The sequence below is a fragment of the Haliotis rubra genome, unplaced genomic scaffold (genome assembly GCF_003918875.1).
Source record: "Haliotis rubra isolate DU_JTF1 unplaced genomic scaffold, ASM391887v1 Scf255, whole genome shotgun sequence".
Taxonomy (NCBI): domain Eukaryota; kingdom Metazoa; phylum Mollusca; class Gastropoda; order Lepetellida; family Haliotidae; genus Haliotis; species Haliotis rubra.
Window position 1 is genome coordinate 823377 of NW_025766614.1, and position 7754 is coordinate 831130.

Consider the following 7754-nt stretch of genomic DNA (forward strand, 5'->3'; position numbering starts at 1 on the left):
CTGGCCTGAAAGAGGTGTACAACCTTTACAGGTGAGTGGCTTTCACCGCCGGATAAGAAGGACGGTTGTTAATGAGAAGGTCAGAGTAATGATGCACGTGCTCTTTCGGGCAAATGTAGGAGTCCCCCTAGATGCAGTGTATATGGAAGACACAGGAATCTCCTAGGTATTCAGCATGTACAATGGATGTTCACCTCGCGAAGCAGTGTGTAAGAGAGAAGTAGGGTTCCTGTTACCATGCATCATGTAACCAGCATGATACGTTCATCTGATAACATAATGGATGTCAGGATCTCGTAAATCAGTAGAACAAAGACGCAGGGTTGACGTCGTCACCCAGCATGTCAGCTGTGCAGTTGGAAGGAAAATTGTTTTGTGTGGGCATTGTTTTTGTTCAGATAAACGTTTTTCAAAATCAAGGGCAGATGATTTGAAAGTCACCATTAAACAGTTGTCGGCATCAGATTGTTTTGACGAACATGAGAGTGTAGTGAGATCAAACTGTTTTTGAAAATTCAGATTCGGTTGTCGACAACACGTTTCCATTTTGGTTTGGCGGCAACATTCGCTAAGTAGTTCGCGGATGTGATCTTCTGTATAGACCTTGTTTGGTCTTGACGCGACATTTTCCGATCAGAAGTAAATACCTGATTTTGAAGAAATTGAAGATACAGTAGCCTTGAACTCTGCGTCTTGATACAATCAGCCATACAGAGCTGTACAAGACCAATAAATTGATTGATTCCAATACCAACATACCTGCTTCGAAATGTTCTGCCTAAAATCAGTTGTAGCCTAGACATATATGTGAATATTATCCCACCTTTAACTTTCGACCATAATTGTATGAAAAGGTATGGGATATTCGAGTAAAACAGATGATAACAGTGACAGTCATATTTGGACAAAGAAAAGACACGGATCAGGTGAAAAGTGAAAATGGGTGTAAGAGTTTGGGTGCCCTAAAAGTCAAGAAAGAGGACAGGATTGTGTTTTCACAGAAGAAATGTTCAGATGACGTTCACAACGATTACCCAAAATACTGTGTACGTGGTGGCGTGCTCCATGGCTAACCTTGCCGGTGGCCCTTAAGTGTGACACACGCCTCTGTCTCATGTCTCACACAAGCTCTGCTGGGGAAAGGTTAGGACACCTGGCTTTGCAGTGTGGTGATGTACTGTTGGATGTACAAGCACGACGGGCAAACGGCAAAACCAGGTATGTTGTCTTCATTTTAGTGTCCACTGGCCCTACCGTGGACAATCTCCCTGGCGTCCTGGGAGTCACTGTGATCCCACCTTTCTTCATTACCGGTATGGCATGCTGTCTCACGTTGACAGTCGTAAGACCTTCGTTAGGAAGTCTTTAGATACTTCCACACCTCCTTAGAGTGGCATTTAGAAGTCGGCAGTTCTTCGACTGTACAACTTCTTTATTATCATAATATTATATTGGATGTTTTGGTGTAATTGTAATACAAAAGTTCTATATCCATACAACTATCTCCGTTGTGTTGGCTTCCATACCTATTCATAAAGTCCCGAGGAACTGTAGAATCTAATGAAATAACACGATGTCAACAGTGTGTATGCTTTACTGTCGGCATCTGGTCGATTTTTAAGGCTGGATCAGCAGGTAGTCGCCATGGACATAACTTGAACTCAGGTGCCCAGAGATTTGATTTGGCTGCTTGCGTTCTTGACCTAGGCACTCCCTGTGGTGCCGATCATTAAAATTTCTGTCTGCAGAAACCCGTTCCAAAGTCTGCAGATCATGGACTCAGACACATTAGGCGTTCATTACGTTGTAGGATTCCCAATCTGATCACAAATACCGCATTAAAACAAAAGGCAGAGTGCTCGCAGGTTACTCCTGTCGACAATGACGTCAATAATACAAATATAATGTTTTGACGACCTTTAATGAAAGATTCAAACTTCAAAGCGCCCCTTTTCCTACTTGCCTGCAGGAAGTGCATGGTGCATGTGTTTCAGGTTATTCTGGGACACTTTGCGCGCAGTTTGAACAATCGATGTTTCTTATTGGTTTCCAGTACACTTGTCAATAAAACGAGAGTTCATGCAAATATTTATGCACATGAACAGAACCTGTTCGGCCCGTGTTACTTTAATAGAACGCAAATACAAGATTGTTTGGGGGTTAGCAAAATTGATTCTTGTATATGGCGTTTGCATCCTTTGTATAGGCCCCTGTGCCTAACCTTTTCTTTAAACACGGTCACAGTGCATTCACAAACTACCCTTTGGGTCGGTTGTAGCCTAGTGGTTAAAGCCTTCGCTCGTCACGCCGAAGATCCGGGTTCGATTCCCCTCATGGGTACATTCCTGGTGTCCCTCGCCGTGATGTTTCTGGAATACTGCTAAAAGCGACGTAAAAATAAACTCACCCACTCGCTCACTCGTTTTACTCTTACAATAGTTTGCGATGCTGAGCGATGTTCTGCATAGCATATCGAACCTATGTGAGGAGCAGAGATTGAAGAAGTGCATTCAAAAGTGAGAACTGTCGTCCTCAGATTGCACGAAACACATCAGCCACTTTCATATTTTTATAAAATGTATGATGGTTTCTTACGTTTTCAAAGAAGTGTATAAAACACACACCACAGTGATGAAAACAGACATGTGGAACTTACATATAAGTTAGATATATTCAAAGTATAACTTGTTGTTTTGCAGCCAGAACTTTCTTGAACCACTGGGGTGTCTATAGCACAGGGGTGCGAATATATCTTAAATTTGAACGAAATCGGTGAAGAAATAAAGATTTCAGAAAATTCTAATAATTGTTTTTATTTCTTCACCGATTTTGTTCAAATTTGAAATGTATGTTAATCATAACATATAAAAACTATATATGATTGCAAAAGTCTAGATTTCTATTTCTAAAAATAGACAAACAAGATATTCGAACCTCTTTGGTCTATAGTTATGTTATCCCACTGACAGGGAGTGGAACAAGTATCCTGAATGTTTTCAGTCCTTATTGACACTGGCCACAAAACGATGGTGGAGGTCACTCCAAGGGTTATGTTGAATGCATACATCTGTTTATATGAATGAAATAGCATTAAAACAGCTAACTGTAACTGCGCGATCGCTGTTGGACCCTTGCATGGCTGCCGTGTGAAGGTGGGAGGTGGAGATTAGGCGTCATGTCACAGGGCGACCACAGGTGTGTATGGTGAAGTCCAACTGTTAGACTTGTGCTGTGGGAGCAGTTGTTGACAGAAGGACTGAACCATGCTGTGTATACAGGAATACAGTCCCTTCTATGTGGGTCTGGACATCATTCCTATATTTCTCTGTGTGTGTATGTGTGTGTGTGTGTGTGCGCGCGAGCGCGCGCGCGTGTGGCTCTATACACACGATATCCTCTATGTGTGTATCTATATGGATGTGCTGACACACGTGTGTGCATGTGTGTGTGTGTGTGGCGGTGGTCTATGTACACGGTCTCCTGTATGTGTGTATCTATATGGTTGTGTGTGTGTATGTGTGTGTGCATGAATTAATGCAAATATGTGTGTTTGTGTGTGAGTGCGTCCGTACATGTGCGTGTGTGTGTGTACTTACATATGTATACATCTCCCTTCCTTTGTGACAATGCATATGTACACAGTCCACTGCGTGTGTGACTGTATGTACACAGTCCACTGTGTGTGTGACTGTATGTACACAGTCCACTGTGTGTGTGACTGTATGTACACAGTCCACTGTGTGTGTGTGACTGTATGTACACAGTCCACTGTGTGTGTGACTGTATGTACACAGTCCTCTGTGTGTGACTGTATGTAACACAGTCCACTGTGTGTGACTGTATGTACACAGTCCACTGTGTGTGTGACTGTATGTACACAGTCCACTGTGTGTGTGTGACTGTATGTACACAGTCCACTGTGTGTGTGACTGTATGTACACAGTCCACTGCGTGTGTGACTGTATGTACACAGTCCACTGTGTGTGTGACTGTATGTACACAGTCCACTGCGTGTGTGACTGTATGTACACAGTCCACTGTGTGTGTGACTGTATGTAACACAGTCCACTGTGTGTCTGACTGTATGTACACAGTCCACTGTGTGTGTGACTGTATGTACACAGTCCACTGTGTGTGTGACTGTATGTACACAGTCCACTGTGTGTCTGACTGTATGTACACACTCCACTGCGTGTTTGACTGTATGTACACAGTCCACTGTGCGTGTGACTGTATGTACACAGTCCACTGTGTGTGACTGTATGTACACCAGTCCACTGTGTGTAACAGTGACTGTATGTACACAGTCCACTGCGTGTCTGACTGTATGTACACACTCCACTGCGTGTTTGACTGTATGTACACAGTCCACTGTGCGTGTGACTGTATGTACACAGTCCACTGTGTGTGTGACTGTATGTACACAGTCCACTGCGTGTGTGACTGTATGTACACAGTCCACTGCGTGTGTGACTGTATGTACACAGTCCACTGTGTGTGTGACTGTATGTACACAGTCCACTGCGTGTGTGACTGTATGTACACACTCCACTGCGTGTTTGACTGTATGTACACAGTCCACTGTGTGTGTGACTGTATGTACACAGTCCACTGTGTGTGTGACTGTATGTACACAGTCCACTGCGTGTCTGACTGTATGTACACAGTCCACTGCATGTGTGACTGTATGTACACAGTCCACTGTGTGTGTGACTGTATGTACACAGTCCACTGTGTGTGTGACTGTATGTACACAGTGCTATATGTCTATATTTATTATCTAAAAGGAATTGTATATATGGTGATTGATGGGATAGACATGTGGGGAGAAGACTACACAGACACAGCATTAAGTCGCCTCACAGGCTGCTTGTGTTATCCCGGGTAAAAATGCCCTTAGAGCATGCCCTAGTCTGTCTCACAGTCCCTGAACCACATTATTTTCCCTACTGCCAAGCCCTCTCTGCAGTGCTAAAGCCCTAAATAAAGCAAGTCTAGATTCCTTCAGGTTCAGGCTCTGAATCTCTGGTCTCCCTAGGGCTCCAATATAAATGGGCTTGTTTGTTACTATGACAATTATATATATTCAGAGACTAAGCATTAGTCTAAGCATGTCCCCGTGGCGTGGAGTTCAACGCTGTATAAGTGGCCAATTATTATTACTATCAAACAGTAGCACAAAATACAGGTGCTGACAGGCACAGACAATTAACGTTGCCAACGTATGAATGAGAACTACGAGTTAATTCACTGAGCTACATGTCTTTGCGATTACTCTCCTGAACTGTCACTGAACCGTAAGTAACACCAGGAGAAGTAAACAACTCTTTGTGTTCTCTACAACACACATTTACACTTAAGCTCTGATTGACGATAAATGGGTAAATGTGGCTGATAGTGAGCTATCCCCTACGACCGTCACTATAGGCGGGGGGCACACACCATGGCTGGCTATTGATTTAACATGGGATTTTAAACTGTGTACATGTATCCCGCTGGCTCATAGGCACCAACGTCGTTCGCCTTTTTCTGAATCAACTCCGTGAAAATCAGATATTTAACAGGTAATCAATAGGTCATGGGTCAACTGCAGACTGCAATAAAGTCATGTCATGATGTTTTGTAGTTTTATTGGAAACATCTGACAAAGAAAATAACACTAACTTGTCAGAACATTATTCAGTATCTCCGGTACACTGTTTGAAGCATCAATATAATTCATTAGATTCGTGCGTTATGTATCGGTGAAACAGGGAACGTAATGTTACTCTAATACCTGCAGAAACACACTGTTCAGTTTTAGGTACGGAATCCATAAGTTCAAAAGAACTCCGTCACAAACACACGCAAAAGCACGCCAATTGTTCACCTAAAATATGGGAGTGAGTGAGTGTAGTTTTACACCGCTTTTAGCAATATTCCAGCAACATCACGGAGTGGGGGCACACTAGAAATGGGCTTCACACATTGTACCCATGTGGAGAATCGAACCCGGGTCTCCGACGTGACGAGTGAACGCTTAGCCACTAGGCTTAAACACACACACCACCACCACCCCACACCCACACACCACCCCCAACAACACGGGAACATATAGTACAAGTCCACATAGGAAATTGCATAAATTTTGTCACTGAACCTGGTAAAATCTGGAATTGTCCTTCACATGTCGAGCATAATATATTTGGAAACTTCTTCAATGTTGCAACCTTCATCAAGCGACGTTTGAGACAGGAGCTGCTTGAAATTGCACCTACGTGAAATGAAAGGTGACAAGTAGAAAATCACCCTCTTGTCATACAGCTTTTTCACTATGCAACTGCATAGATTTGAAACAGTGGATGTAGAGCACAATCGTTGTCCAAATGTCTCACCATTAAATTTGTCCGTAGACATAACTAATGAGGAAATCAAATTATAATTTCTCCGTGACCTTCAGATGACACTGTTATTTTCGACAGATTGTTCAGAGCCTCTGAAGATGCATTAGTAACAATATGACCAGGTTATATGCTACCATGTTGAGGATCAAATGCTACATGGATCAAGGAATGACATGTTGAGTATGTATCAAGTTTAACGATAGATGTTCAGCATGTTTCAGTTTTCCACTGGGTTTTATGTCAAGGGTGTATTATAAGCCTGCTTTTATCCTGGAAGTGTACAGCTGTTTCTGTTTGGGCTTGTTAAGGATTCGTATATTTACGCTGTATCGTTTTGGTTTACAGATATCTTAAAGTACTGGTATCAAGCTAATTGTTTAACTTTAGATATGGGAAAAATTGACTGAGTTATAGTTATACTTGTATTAAAAATTGTTTAACTGTAGATATTGCAATAGGTTATTGAGGTAAAGCTTTGTTTGTACAAAGGAAATTCTTCACGTATTCACTTAGATATGGGGAAAATTGAGTTAAAGTTTAAAATCGCATTGGCAGTATTACATTTATATACCAAAGAAAAGCGAAGTAGAACACATATGTTAAATCACATTTCTAGAATAAAAGATATCATCAAACTTTAAGTTAGTGTTAACTATATGTCAAAGAAACTTCATCTATACGTTGCTCACTATTAAGATAGTATATCCTTCATCTGTACAGCTTTCGAGACCACCACCACCGCGTTGTATGTATTTACTGCTTGTGTTGGAATGTACATGAGCTGTGACCTTCATACTGCATAAACGTCTTTCTTTCTTGTTCACCCGTCAGTGATAATATAACGGTGAGAATCCTATTTGCAGCTTTACTGTATGTATGTTGATATATTAACTCATTACTTTCTTCATTGTCGGTGAGAGTTAGGTACACTGAGGGTGGGGCCATTGCCCGTGGAGCATTGACAAAACCCTACACGGAGAGAGACACAGTGTCCAGCCGTATTGGTTGCCGGTATCTGTATCATAATCAGGATTGAATGGATTTAAACATAATTTTGTAACATTCAGAAGAGATAATTTAAAGCGGCGTTCTTGAAGAGAAAAGCTCATCAGCTTCCACATGGTCGCCGTGACAGATGTTCTGAAGATGGCAAGATGTATCTCAAGTCTCTGGTATATTGTATCTAATGGGTTTTTAAAATTGCTCTTGCATGCAACTAATCGATGATACTTCTGTTTGTTCGGAAACCACATTGGGTGTAAGTTAATTTACTGGTTTCCACGTTTCAAACTAATTAGGTGATTAGGACTGTTTAACCAAACTTTCACCAAGTTTCCTTTATCAATGTCAGTTTTATAAGTCAGCAATTGA